The sequence below is a fragment of the Rosa chinensis genome, chromosome 2 (assembly GCF_002994745.2).
Source record: "Rosa chinensis cultivar Old Blush chromosome 2, RchiOBHm-V2, whole genome shotgun sequence".
NCBI classification, from domain to species: domain Eukaryota; kingdom Viridiplantae; phylum Streptophyta; class Magnoliopsida; order Rosales; family Rosaceae; genus Rosa; species Rosa chinensis.
Genome location: NC_037089.1, coordinates 55,023,702 through 55,038,479, shown reverse-complemented (window position 1 = coordinate 55,038,479; position 14,778 = coordinate 55,023,702).

The window sequence follows — 14,778 nt, the reverse complement described above, 5'->3', positions numbered from 1 at the left end:
AGAAACGACGATCACACCCCCCTAAGACTACTGTGCACCATCGTATTGTAGGCTTCACCACCAAGGTTGGTATCTGGATTCCCTTTTTCCTGTTTCATTGGATCTGCTACTTTCTGGGTTTTGTTGTTTTTTTTTTGTCTTTCTGGGATGATTCCTGTTTTTCGTTGGCGTGTTCTGAGGTGTAGAATGATATTTTTTTTGGGGGGGGGGGGGGGGGGGGGGGGGGGGGTTGGATTATGGTGTTTGGCAAGGAGTTAGTGTTTAGGGATTTGTTAGATGGTCGAATCTGGGTTGAGTGTGTTTGTTCCTATTTTGGCATTTTCTGGGTTTTGTTCTTGATGTTCTTGGTTATAACTGATGTAAGAATAGGCTAGATCTGTGTTTGTGCTAACTGGTGTGGGTTTTAGGGTTTGGGATGGCTAACGTCATAGAGATTTCGAGCAGTGAGGATTCCGGGTCTGACGTGTCGTTCAGCGCGGCGGATAGGATTTTTATTGATTCGTTGCGTCCGTCTGCCCATGCAGGAACCTCACTGCCAGAACCGCTAGAAGTTGAGCCGCTACAGACCATCCCCTGGGAAGTAGCTATGGGTCGTGGTTCGCGTCCAGAGAGCTCTAGGGCGGGTGAAGCCGCTGCTGCCAAAGCTAGGCGCGACGAGTGTTTGGCGAGTAATAGTGCTGCCAGCGGCTCCGCTGGGGAAGAAGCAGCGGGGCAGAATGCTGAGTCGGCGTGGTTCCTCCCGGATGGCACCGCCGTCGACGAGGCAGGAGGGCGGATGAACGCCGCCGCTGTCACTTGAATGAAGCAGACGTTCCGGTTGCCAGGCTCAATGAAGCTGCGCCCGCCGACGGCGGATGAGAAGGCGTCGATTCTCCCAGTGGGATTTGCGGCCGTTCATGAGGCGATATTCCGCCAAGGAGTGACACTCCCGCTGGTGCCAAATCTCCAAATCCTGGTGTGCGAATTTGGCCTTGCCTTCGGTCAAATTTGCCCCAACATGTGGGGGTTGATGTTGGCAATGAACTCACTGTGGCGGTTGTCCGGGTGCGAGGGGCCTACTGTGGCAGAAGTGCTTCACTTCTACGAGCTGGTGTACGTGAAGCGCCGAGGTTGCAGAGGGCAAGTGAACCTGAGCCGCCGGCAGGGAGCGCCCAACCTGATCTAGAATCTAAGGGACTCAATGCCCTACTGGCGGGGGACCTTCTGCGTCGCCACAGAGGGTTGGGAGTATCATGCCAGGTCGAACAAGGAAGGGACGACATTTAGGATTAAGTCTGAGTTCCAACCCATCCGAGGTTGGTAACCGGTTTCCGCTGAACGTAGTTGGCAGGTTCACGTATTTGCAGACTTGTATTTTTACTAACGATTACTGTGTTTGTGCAGCGGGACTGCGGTACACGCTAACGCGCGAAGAGGAGTGTCGCGTAGCGAGGATCAGAGGTTGCTGGCGGAACCGCAATTTGCTGGACTTTCGACTTCTGACCGGTTGGGAGTTACTGGTCGAACAGCGGCTAACTTGCTCTGTTGGTGAGAAATCTCCGCCATACAGTTTTTTTTTTTGTAATTAGTGATCTGGACTGACTGGTTTTTTTTTGTTTTTTTTTTTAGAAACCCTACCGGGTAACAAATCGAGTCGCGTCGCTTTTGAAAAAGCAATGGACCGCGCAGAGATAGACAACTTTCTGGAGAGCATGTACACTGAGGGGCTGGCGGCCCAGCAGACGCTGGTGAACCCCGAGACATTGGCGCTGAGCCAGTCAGAGGTTCCGGTGGTGCTGCCAATGCCGCACCACTCCCATCTTGGTGAGGATGGTCTGCCGGTAGTGCAGGCGGGGACCCAAGTGGCCGGCGGGGAGAAGGGAAGCGCTACAGCTGGGCAGCAGAAGGAGCGGATGCCTGCCCACAGGAGTGGCCCCCAAAAGGAGAAGGTGGTGCAACCGGCGGAGACCGTCATTGTGCCAAGGGAGGAGCCGCCGGTGAGGGTGACGATGACCGCCACCGGGAACCAAAGGGCGCTGGAGAGAAAATGTCGGCAGGTTGACTCTCCTGCAGAGGAAGAGGGGGAGGACGTGGAGGTGATCGGGGCCCGCCGACAGAAGAAGGCCCGACAAGCTCGGTTGAAAACTGTTGCGGTGGAGGGAGAGGCACCCACCGTTAGTGAGCTGGACTCGTTTGCCGAGTATGCGGCGTTTATGACAGATGGTGAGCGGGAGTTCCTCTTCCATCTATGCGAACGGCTAGGGTTCGGCGGCCTAGCGGGTATCTCGCGCCCCACGGCAATTGACCAATCACCCTTCAGCTCGGCGTTTGGTCAAATATCGGCGGGACTGTACGACATGTTCGTGGCGGCGTCAAAGCAGCGCTTGGTCGAGGGGGAGCTAAGGGAGGAAATCCAAGGTCTCCAGAGGGAGTTGGTAGAGACGAAGGAGAGACTGGCAGAGGTAGAGCGGCGGCTGGCCAAGGCGGAATGTGACTATGCCGATGTCCGCGGTAAGCTCAACGTGGCCATCGAGCGGGACTTGGAGAGGAATGAACGCGTCTCCAAGTTGGAGCAGGACATCGCCCTGCTGCAGGAGAGGATAGCCGCCAAGGACAAAAAACTCATTATTGTGCAGCGGGAGTCCGCCGCCAGAATGACTGAGGTGAAGCGGCTGGAGGGTGAAGTTACCCGCCTGAGGGCTAAAGGGAGTACCGCTGCGGCCGCCTCTGTTGAAGCATTCAAGTAGTCGGCGGAGTTTAAGAAGGCGATGACCGAGTCGGCGAAGGCTGGGGCCCTAGCAAACATAGAAATGCTGAAGCGGAAGGGCGCCATCGACTTCGCCAAAGCGTCACAGCCTGATGCGCCGCCGGCCAAGAGTACCCCGCCGGAGACAGAAGTCGTGCCTTCCCCCGCGGGAGGTGCCCGCTCAGGCATCGGAGAAAGTGGCGCACATCCGACGGAAGGGTCCCAGCAGACTCCCCATCCCACCCCGTCGGAGGTGTCACGTGCTGGATTCCTGGGGGCGCACACCCGGGCGGATGGCACCATAGAGACTCCTAGCCCGTCAGCGCGAGGGTCCGATCAAGCGAGTCGAACAATCGTGCCGCCGCCTGCTGAAGCAGAAGATGTCGAAGGCAACCCTCGAAGCCAGCTGGGATCGCTCTAGATTTTCTTACCCCCTTTTTTTTTGTAGCCGCTGAGGCATAACAGTTGTAATGAACGTTGCGAAATGAAATAAAGTTTTGAATTGGCTTGCTATGATGTGTTTGTAGTGCTAGTATTTTGAGTTATATTTTTCTTTTGTCCATCAATGAAACATTAAATGAATTAAGATTGGTCCTGCTGGCGTTGCCAGTTGCCCTCAGTGCTAGACTTGGTAACAATGGTTTGAATAATTCCTCGTTTCATTGATAGCTGACTGATCAGTGTACAAAAGTGGGGTAGTACCCGTTGGGTAGCTTCCCTTAGCTAAATATTGAACAAAAATTTAGCTAAGTCAAGATGCTCGCGGGTAGCGGTCTGACTATTTGTAGTAATACCGAAGGTGTTCGGTATTCCAAGGGTGGGTTGATGTGACGCCGTCCTTGTCCATTAAATAGAAGGTGCCTGGGCTAACGACTTCCACAATTTTGTATAGGCCTTCCCAAGTTGGGCCGAGTTTCGTCGGTGGCGGAATGACTTCCTTCATTACCCAGTCCCCCAGTTGGAGGTTCCGGGCCTTGACTCTGGCGTTGTAGAAACGCGATACCCGTTGTTTGTTTTGCAAGTTGCGCAAATGGGCCTTGTGCCTTTTTTCTTCTAGGAGGTCCCTGTCCAAGTTGACGCCGTCGCTGTTGGTCTCTTGGCAGTAGCCTTCGACCCTAGCGGTAGGCTGAGTTACTTCAATAGGTAGGACAGCCTCTGTGTCGAACATCATGCAAAAAGGAGTCTCGCCGGTGGCGGTAGTTGGAGTTGTCCGAATGGCCCATAGGACTTCTGGAATCTTTTCCGCCCACAAACCCTTGGCGTCGTCGAGCTTCTTTTTTAGCAGCTTCTTGATTATCTTGTTTGCTGCTTCGACCTGGCCGTTGGTTTGGGGATGGGCGACAGATGCAAAACTTAACTTAGTGCCCAAGTTGGCGGTAAAGGAGATGAGTTCCTTATTGTTAAACTGTGTGCCGTTGTCTGTAATGATTGTATGTGGGACACCATAGCGGCAGTAGATACTCTTCCAGAGGAAGCGAATTACCTTGGCGGTAGTTATTGCCGCCAGTGGCTCCGCCTCTATCCACTTGCTGTTGTAATCAATGGCAACAATGATGTATTTGAACTGGCCCTTGGCGGTTTGGAACTTTCCCATCAAATCAAGGCCCCACGTGGAGTGGATCCATGGGCCGATGATGATTGACAGCGGTTCCGCATGTGCATGTGGGAGATCTGCAAATTGCTGGCATTTGTGGCAAGACCTCGAAGTCCGCCGGGCATCCTCACCAAGTGTGGGCCAGAAGTAGCCCTGTAGCATTGTGCGGTTAGCCAAGGATTTGGCGCCCGAGTGGTTTCCACATTCTCCGCCATGGATTTCCTTTAGGACGACCTTTCCATCCTCTGGGGTTAGACAGCGGAGGTTGGGATGGGTGAATCCCTGGCGGTAAAGCTTGCCATACTGGATGTTGTAGCGGGTTGCTCTCCGCTTGAGCTGTCTTGCCTGGACCTTATCTTCTGGCAATGTGCCACTGCGCTTATACGCAATGATCTCGTCCATCCAGCTGGGGTTGACTTGAATGTTGAAGATCTCCGCCAGGGTCTTTGTGATGCTTGGCTTGTCAAGGTACTCCACCCTTGTGTCCGCTAGACTCTGATGTGGCTGGGCGGTTGCCAGTCTCGCCAGTGAATCAGCCCTGGCGTTCTTTTCCCTGGGGATTTGTGTGATGGTGTGAAATTTGAACTTTTTTAGCAATGTTTTGACGTACCCCAAATATGCCGCTAACTGCTGGTCCTTGGCTTGGAAGCTGTCGTTGACCTGGTTAACGACTAATTGAGAGTCGCTGAATATATTGACGCTGTCAGCCCCTGAGTCAATGGCGAGGAGTAGACCGGCGATGAGTGCCTCGTACTCCGCCATGTTGTTTGAAGTCTTGAAGTTGAATTTCAACGCGTATTCTGCGTTCAGTCCCCTGGGTCCTGTTAAGATGACTCTGCCGCCGCTGGCCTTGGCGCTGGCGGAGCCGTCCATATGCAGGTTCCAATCTGACTGTAGGGGAGTTGCCTCCTCACCGGTTACTATTTCTGTTCCGGGCTCTGTTTCCATACCGGGTTCCGGCTGACGCGCGATGAGTTCAGCGATGAAGTCCGCCACTACCTGGCCTTTCATGGCGGTTCTCGGCTTGTACTCTATGTCGAATTCGCTGAGCTCAATGGCCCACTTGCTGAGGCGCCCCGAGTGTTCAGGGTTCTGCATTACTTGCCTCAGCGGCTGATTGGTTAGCACATGGATCGTGTGAGCCTGGAAGTATTGCCGGAGGCGTCTGGCGGCAACGATAAGTTCGAGGGCCAACTGCTCCAAGGGAGGATATCTTGTTTCTGCTCCGTTCATGGCCCTGCCGGCGTAGAACACTGGGAGCTCATCTTGGCCTTCCCGCCGGACAATGGCGCAACTTACCGCCGATGCCGAGACCGCTAGGTATATGAATAGTATTTCTCCTTGCACAGGGACAGAAAGGAGAGGGACTGCCGCTAGGTATTCCTTCAGGCCCTGGAATGCGGCCTGCCACTCTGGGTTCCAGTCGATGACCTTCTTGTGAGTTGTTTTGAGGAGTTTGAAGAATGGGGCACACTTATCAGTGAGTCGAGAGATGAATCGAGAAAGGGCGGTTAACTTGCCCTGGAGTCACTGGACGTCCACCTTATACTTGGGGTCCGCCAGGTTAAGGATGGCCTGTACCTTATCTGGGTTAGCTGACGATGTAACCCAGAAACTTGCTAGCGGTGATTGCAAAGAAACATTTTTCTGGGTTGAGGCGCATACCATAGGCCAGGAGTATGGTTACTATGATCCTGAGGTTTGCTACATGTCCACTGGCCTTTATGCTCTTAACTAGCATGTCGTCCACGTAGACCTCGATGATTTTTCCCAGATGCTCAGCGAACATGGCATTCATCAACCGCTGGTAAGTTGCACCGGCGTTCTTCAAACCGAAAGGCATGACATTATAGCAGTAGAGACCTTTGTCGGTGGTGAAGGTGGTGCATTCCTGGTCGCTGGGGTGCATCTTGATCTGATTGTATCCGGAGAAAGCGTCCATCATGCTGAGGAGCTCATGCCCGGCAGTTGAATCGACTAGCTGATCGATACGAGGTAGCGGGAAACTATCCTTTGGGCATGCCTTGTTGAGATTTTTGAAGTCGATGCACATCCGCCACTTGCCGCTGGGCTTTTTGACCATTACCAAATTTGAGATCCACTGGGATAGATGACTTGGCGGATGAATCCAATGTTCTGTAGTTTGGCGACCTACTCTCTGATTGCCCGGTATTTTTCCTCATCAAAGGCCCTCCGCTTCTGCTTAATGGGATAGAAGGAGGGTTTGATGGTTAGCTTATGAGTGATAACCTCAGGGGAGATACCTGGCATGTCCGCGTAGGACCATGCAAAAACGGCGGCGTTATGACGTAGGAATTGAGTAAGTTCTGCCTCCACGTCTGGATCTAACTGGGCGCCCATGCGGACTGTCCGCTCAGTGTGCTCGTCTGAGATGCAGACAACTTTCAATGACGTGTCCGGATTGACCGGCTCCTTCTTTACATATTTCTCCTCCTCATCCCTAGGATCCTCAAAGATGTTTGGTGGGGGTGCCTTGTTACCCACCGTCAGAATTTCATGGCGGCGCGCTGACCGCGCTATAGTCGTTGAATAACATTCTCGGGCCAGCTGCTGGCTTCCCCTCACACAGCCTGTGCCGTTGGGCGTGGGGAACTTCATGAGAAGCATGTACCCGGCAATGATGCACTTGAGCTTGTTAAGCGCTGGTCGACCAATGATGGCGTTGTACGAACTGAAACAGTCGACAATAATGAATTCCGTATGCACCTCCGCCATGCATGGACTAGTGCCAATAACCAGTAGCATGTAATCCGACCCTAGCGGCTGTGTGACGTCACCGGAGAAGCTGAGCAGTGGTTCGTGATCCTGGAGTAGTTTTTTGTTCCGCTTGAGATGGTCGTAGCAACCGCTGAAGATGACGTTGACAGCGGACCCGCTATCCACCAAGATTCTCCCCACCGAGAATTTGCCAAGAATGGCATCGACCAAGAATGGGTCATCATGGGGTAAATGCACTCCGCGCTCCTCCTCCTCTGAGAAGGTAATAGGTTCCCAACCTGATCTCGGGAGTTTGGCGGATCTTTCGTAGCGGATGCTGCAAACTTCCTTCGGATGATTAGCGCGTGCATAGCGCTTTCTTGCCCTGTGAGACATGTTGGTGATTGGAGCACCGCCATCGATGGTGTTGATGCGGCCCAAGGTCTCGACGTTGGCAATTACTGGTGGTGGTTGGCTCACCCTGAACTGTTCCAACTTGCCGTCACGGTACAAAGTCTCAACTGCCGTTTTGAGAGCATTGCAGCTGTTGGTATTGTGACCGCTATCCTCGTGGTATTTGCACCACTTGCCATTGTTCCTGGGTTTGCCCGTTTTTGGGTACTTTGGAGGGGGTGGTGGTGGGATCTGATCCTTGCACTGATTGTAGATGTCCTCATACGAGGCCGTCAGAACCGTGAATACTACATACTGCTGCGAGGACTCCGCCAGCTTGTTGCGGTTATCCCCATGGGTTGGGCGGTTTCCCTTGTTGTAATACTGGTCCTTCTGCCGCTTGTTCTGGTGGTGGCCTTGCTGCCACTCCCTTTTCTTGTCAGTTGGCGGTGCTGAGGGGGTCTTGTTAGCGGTTTCCTGGTGACCGGAGGATGGCTGTGGTGACTTTGTTGAAGTTGCTGGTGGTGGTGGGGTTTCTCCATATGTGATGAATTCCGCCTGGGCGTGAATGACCGCCTCACTCATGACGTGGTCATACGTCGCATTGGGATGACTGTAGTTGAGGTGATAGAGGAACGGTCCCTTGAGAAGTCCCTTCCTGAAGGCCGCTGATGCCATCGTTTTGTCTAGGTCACGGCACTGAGACGCTGCCGCTCGCCACCTTGTGACGAAGGCTTTCAATGATTCGTCCTCCCCCTGCTTGACGCTGAACAGCTGACTTGTGTTGTGATGCCCGGCGAACAATAAGATGAACCGGGAGAGGAAAGCGTTTGATAGTGCATGGAACGAACTGACAAGCCCCGGCGGACACTCAAAGAACCAGTTCATTGCCTCGCCATCCAATGTTTCGCTGAACAAGTAGCATAAGGTAGCGTCGTCGAACCCCTTGTTGTTGGTGACCTTCTTGAAGGTGTCCATGTGGACGAAGGGATCAGACATTCCGCCGTAATGCGACATCTTTGGGGTCTTTGCATGTGCCGGTCTGACAGCCTGCAGGATTGCAGCGGTGAAGGGGCCAGGTCTGGAAGCGAAGAGCGGATTCTGAGTTGGCGCTGGGACGCCCGACTCCGCCCGGATCAATCTCTGCTCCAGTTGGTGCATCCTTTCCAACATCTGGGCAGTTGCATTGCCGGCAGAATCAGCCTGAATGACCCGCCGGGACGGCCTGCGCCTTGGCACAGGCGGACTGCCTTCAGTCCTCGCCCTAGCCTCCGAGTGGTTGGTGTGCGGGAGTGATTCTGCCTCCTGCTCTAACATTAGTTGGGGTATGGGCGGTGGTCCCATTCCCAACAACTCAGGTGGGTTCATTGGTACCTGCGTTTGTACGACCGGCCCTGGTACCAATGTGCCGGTGCCGGGTCGACTACGCCTGGTGCTACGTGACTGCTCTCTCTGTGTTGGGCGGGCGGTGGCCTCCTGCGTCTTCTTCAGTTCCTCAAAACGTGTCATGAGCGTAGCCACCTGTCTTTGGGCCTCAGCCTTTTCCTTGCGCTCCTCCTCACGTTCTCTATTTGCCTTATGAAGATCCGCCAGTGCTAGCTCGTACATAGTGACGAGATCTTGGCCCGACGCGCGGCTGCTGCTTGGATTTGCCTCACCGCCGGGGTTGGCCGGGGTTGTGAATAGTGCGCAGTTAACGCCTACCGCTGGGTCGGAGGGTTGGGGGATGGCGGGATGTTCTGCCTGCTCTTCAGCGTTTCCCCCGTTACCGTTAGTCATGGTGATTGTAGTGGGATGGCCTTTTGTTCAAAGGTTCCCACAGACGGCGCCAATGTTAATGTCTAAAAGTCCGGCGGTAGCTGGACCTTAGCTAACGCTGATCCGGTGGGCGGATCGATGCTTGTGTTGTTCTCGAAGCCGCTGCTACCTGTCAAGTAAAATACAATGGGCGTCAGAGGGAGACCGCGCCGGGCGGTCTTCAACTCTCTGATGCCTAAGTTAGTCAATGTATTTATGTTGACAAAGTAACAGTAGGTAAATATTGAATGCATCATTAATGAGGAGAGAGGAGAGAACCTTTTATAGGTGAGGAAGAGGTTGATCTTCTCTTAGTTTTCGATGTGGGACTGACCTGCTTCAGTTCCCAGTTTCAGAAGCTTCTGATGCCATCTTGGCGTGGCGCGTGGAGGCGCGTCGGCGGCAATCTGGAGGTGGTCCGACGCCGAGGTTGTAGCCCGTCTGGAGGTGTGTCTGCATGTCATTCCTTTGGCTGGAATTAGTACCTTTGGCGGTACAATGAGCATGGCCCAATATAGCTAATTATGCTTGCAAATGTACATGTATGTACAGAGATCGGAGAAGAAGGTTGAGGCAATGTTGCCGAGTTTTCGTACGTGGAAGAACAGACGACCTCCGGCTCCGAAGACAAGTGCTCAAACTGCTGTCAGAGACTCCATCGTTGAGGTTGGTATTCTGACTTATATCCCTGTTTCATTGGATGTCTGCCATGGCGAATTTTTGGGTTTTGGGTGTTCCTGTGATATGTCCTTCGTTGACGTGCTGTGAGGGTGTGAGAGTGGGTTTGGGGATGGGTTGCTGTATTAGACAGAATTTGGGTTTTTAGGGATTTTCTAGATGGTCGAATCTGGGTTTGAGTGCGTTTGTTCTTGTTTTGGTATTTTCTGGGTTGAGTGTTGTTGATGTTCTTGGGCACTGACTGATATAGGGATAGGTTAGATCTTGTGTGAGCTAACTGATTTGGGTTTTAGGGTTTTGGGATGGCCGATGTCATAGAGATTTCGAGCAGTGAGGATTCCCGATCTGAAGTGTCATTCAGTGCGGCGGATAGAAATTTTATTGACTCGTTGCGTCGGTCTGCCTGTGCAGGAACCTCACTGCTAGAACCGCTAGAAGTCGAGCCGCTACAGACCATTCAGTGGGGCATAGATATGGGTCGTGCATCGCATCTGGAGAGTTCTAGGGCAGGGGAGGCCGCCGCTGCCTACACTATGCACGAAGAACGCCTAGAAAGCAATAGTGCCGCCAGCGGTTCCGCTGGGGGGAGGTGTAGCGGGGGAGGATACGGAGTCGGCTTGGGTGTTTGAGGACGGCACCCCTGTTGACGAGGTGGGAGGTAGGATGACCGCTGTTGCCGTCAACCGGCTGAAGCGAGTGTTCCGGTTGCCCGGCGTGGTGAAGTTGCGTCCGCCGACGGTGGAGGAGAAAGCCTCGATCCTACCAGTGGGCCACGCCGCCGTGCACGAGGCTATATTCCGCGAGGGAGTGACCTTCCCGCTAATGCCCAACCTTCAGATCCTGGTGTGCGAGTTCGGCATTGCCTTTGGGCAAGTCTGCCCCAACATGTGGCGGTTGCTGCTGGCTCGGAACTCGTTGTGGCGGTTGTCTGGTTGTGAAGGACCGACCGTGGCGGAGGTACTACATTTCTACGAACTGGTGTACGTGAAGTGCCAGGGTTCTAGAGGGCAAGTAAACCTCAGTCGTCGCCAAGGAGCGCCCAAGCTGATCGAGAACCTAAGGGACTCAATGTCGTATTGGCGGGGTTCCTTCTGCGTTGGCACGACGCGGTGAGAGTACTAAGCGGGATCCAACGAGGGGGAGCCCACGTTTAGAATTAAGTCGGAGTTCCAGCCCATCCGAGGTCGTTTGCCATTTCCGCTGAACATGACTGGCGGGATTTTTTTTTTTTTTTTTTTTTTTTAGCCTTGCACTTTGTCCTGATAGTGTCTTTTTTTGTGCAGCGGGGTTGCGGTACAACCTAACTCGCTAGGAAGAGTGCCGCGTGGCACGCATTAAAGGTTGCTGGCGGAATCGCAACTTGCTGGACTTCCGTGTCCTTACCGGGTGGGAGTTGTTGGTAGCTCAACAACTGACACGTGCCGTTGGTAAGTGGTCTCCGCTGTATCCCGCCTTTTGTGAGGTTGTCTCATGCTGACCGGTTTATTATTGTACATTTTTTTTGTAGAGACTCCACAAGGAAACAAGGTGAGCCATGACGCTTTTGCAAAAGCAATGGACTGTGCTGAAATCGACAACTTCCTGGAAGTCATGTATGCTTCTGGGCTGGCGGAGCAGAAAACGGCGGTGGACCCCGAGACGCTGGCGCTGAGCCCGTCAAAGGATCCTGTGGTGCTACCAATGCCGCACCACTCTCATCTTGGTGGTGACGGGCTGCCTACTGTTCAGGCGGGGACCGACGCTGTGAGTGAAACGGCGCCGCGGAAAGAGAGAGAGCCGGCCGTGCGGGGGGTGCAGAAGAAAGCAGTGCGCCCAGAGGGGGGTGTCACCATAGCGGGGTTGGAGCCGCAAGCGAGAGGTTCAAGGCCAGCCGTCGCTGGAAGCACGCGGGTGCTTCAGCAAAAACGCTGCCAACCCGACTCCAGCGGGGAAGAGAAGGATGACGTTCAGATAATTGGGACCCGTGAGCAGCTGAAGAGAGCAAGGCAGGCTCCGCCCGAGGCTCCCTCTAATGTGGCGAAGGCGGCGGGGACGAGTGATCTGGACTCATTCGCCGCCTACGCCGAGTTTCTGAATGACGGTGAACGAGAGTTCATGTATCACCTCTGCAAGCGGTTGGGGTTCGGCGGTCTGGAGGGGATTGTTCGGACAACCGCCGTTAACCAATCGCCCTTCAGCACGGCATTTGGGCACGTTGCTGTTGGGCTGCATGAAATGTTCCAAGCAGCGTCAAGACAGCCCCAAGTTGAGCGGGAGCTCAGGGAGGAGGTGGCGGGCCTACAGAGAGACTTGGGGGTGGCCCAGGAAAGGTTGGCTGATGTCGAGCGACGCCTGACAAAGGCTGACTGTGATGCAGCAGACGCTCGTGGCAAGCTGGCCGTTGCCATTGAGCGGGACTTGGAGCGGAACGAACAATTCGCCAAATTGGAGCAAGACATGTCCCTGCTGCGGGATAGGGCGGCCGCTAAGGATAAGAAAGTTGAAATCCTTCAATGGGAGTCCGCCGCCAGACAGGCTGAGGCAAAACTGCTGGAGGGTGAAATTGCCCGCCTGAGCGCTGAGGGGAGCCACGCTGCGGCTGCTACCGTGGAGTCGTACAAGAAATCGGCGGAGTACAAAAAAACAATGACCGAAGCAGCGAAGGCCGGTGCCATGGCTAATGTGGAAATGCTGCAGCATAAGGGTGCCATCGACTGGGCGAAGGCATCAATGCCGGTCGTGCCGCCAGCGAAGAAAACTCCGTCGACAACAAGTACCGCTCCTGCCACTGCCCTGGTCAGGTTGAAGGTGCCTGCTCTGGTAGTGGGGAGAGTGGCGGACTGCCAGAGGGCTACTCCCAGCGGACTCCTACCCAGTCCGAGGCGTCCCGTGCTAGGTTCCTGGCTGGCCACACCCGGGCGGATGGCACAATAGAGACCCCCAGTCCCACAGGCCAAGGGTCCGACCAAACAAGCCGCTCACATCCGCCGCAGGCCGCCAGTAGAGATGCAGAAGGTAGCGGAGCTGACCCCGCCAACCCCTGAAGATAGTAGGAAAATTTTTGTAGCCGCTAGGGCATATTTCATCTGATGTACAGAACAACATTAAAGTTAATGAATTTTCAGAGTTTGGTTATTTTGTTTTGTATGTCTTGTACCGCTAGAGTTTTGACAATTTTGCTTTTGCCCACAAATGAAACATTAAAGGAATTAAAACAGATCCAAGTGCACAGTGTATCGGACGTGGTCCACTGACCGGCGTTGCCAGTTGCCCCCAGTGCTAGACTTGGTAACAATGGTTTGAATAATTCCTCGTTTCATTGATAGCTGTCTGAACAGCGTTTACAAAAGCGGGGTCGTACCCGTTGGGTAGCTTCCCTTAGCTAAATATTGAACAAAAATTTAGCTAAGTCAAGATGCTCTTGGGTAGCGGTATGACTATTTGTAATAATACCGAAGGTGGTCGGTATTCCAAGGGTGGGTCGTTGTGACGCCATCCTTGTCCATTAAGTAGAAGGTGCCTGGGCTAACGACCTCTACAATTTTGTATGGACCTTCCCAAGTTGGGCGGAGCTTTGTTGGTGGTGGTATGACTTTTTTCATTACCCAGTCCCCTAGTTGGATGTAGCGGGCTTTGACCCTGGCGTTGTAGAAACGCGATACCCGTCGCTTGTTCTGGAGATTGCGCAAATGGGCTGCGTCTCGCTTTTCCTCTAAGAGATCTCTGTCGAGGTTGACGCCGTCGGTGTTGGTCTCGGGGCAGTAGCCTTCGACTCTAGCGGTTAGTTGGGTTACCTCGATAGGCAGGACAGCCTCAGTTCCTAACATCATCCAAAAGGGGGTTTCACCTGTGGCGGAGGTTGGGGTTGTTCTGATGGCCCATAGAACTTCCGGGAGCTTCTCTGCCTACAAACCCTTGGCCCTATCAAGCTTCTTCTGCAACAGCTTCTTGATTATCTTTTTGCCGCTTCGACCTGGCCGTTGGTTTGGGGGTGAGCGACTGATGCAAAACGCATCTTGGTGCCCAGGTTGGCGGTGAAAGAGATGAGTTCCTTATTGTTGAACTGTGTGCCGTTGTCTGTGATGATTGCATGCGGAACACCGTAGCGGCAGTAGATGTTCTTCCAGAGGAAGTGAATTACCTTGGCGATAGTTATTGCCGTCAGGGGCTCTGCCTCTATCCATTTGTTGTTGTAGTCAATGGCTACAATGATGTATTTGAACTGACCTTTGGCGGTTTGGAATTTTCCCATCAAGTCCAGGCCCCACGTTGAGTGAATCCAGGGACCGACGATAACCGACAGAGGTTCCGCCGGGGCATTTGGAAGATCAACGTATTGTTGGCATTTGTGACAAGATTTTGATATCCGCCGGGCGTCATCACCAAGCGTAGGCCAAAAGTAGCCCTGTCGCATTGTGCGATTAGCCAAGGATCTGGCGCCTGAATGATTTCCACATTCTCCACCATGTATTGTTGCCAGCACAACCTTTCCTTCCTCTGGGGTCAGACAGCGGAGGTTGGGGTGGGTGAATCCTTGGACGTAAAGCTTGCCGCTCTGCATGTTGTAATGGGTTGCTCTCCGCTGGAGCTGTCTTGCCTTGATCTTGTCCCCTGGCAATGTACCGTTGTGTTTGTACTGAATAATTTCGTCCATCCAGCTAGGATTGGCCTCAATGCTAAAGATCTCCGCCAGGGTTTTTGTGATACTTGGCCTGTCCAGAGACTCTACCCTTGTGTCCGCTGGACTCTGGTGTGGCTGGGCGGTTGCCAGTCTTGCCAGTGAATCAGCCTTGGTGTTCTTTTCCCTGGGGATTTGTGTGATGGTGTGGAACTTGAACTTTTTGAGCAGCGTCTTGGCGTACCCTAAGTATGCCACTAATTGCTGGTCCTTGGC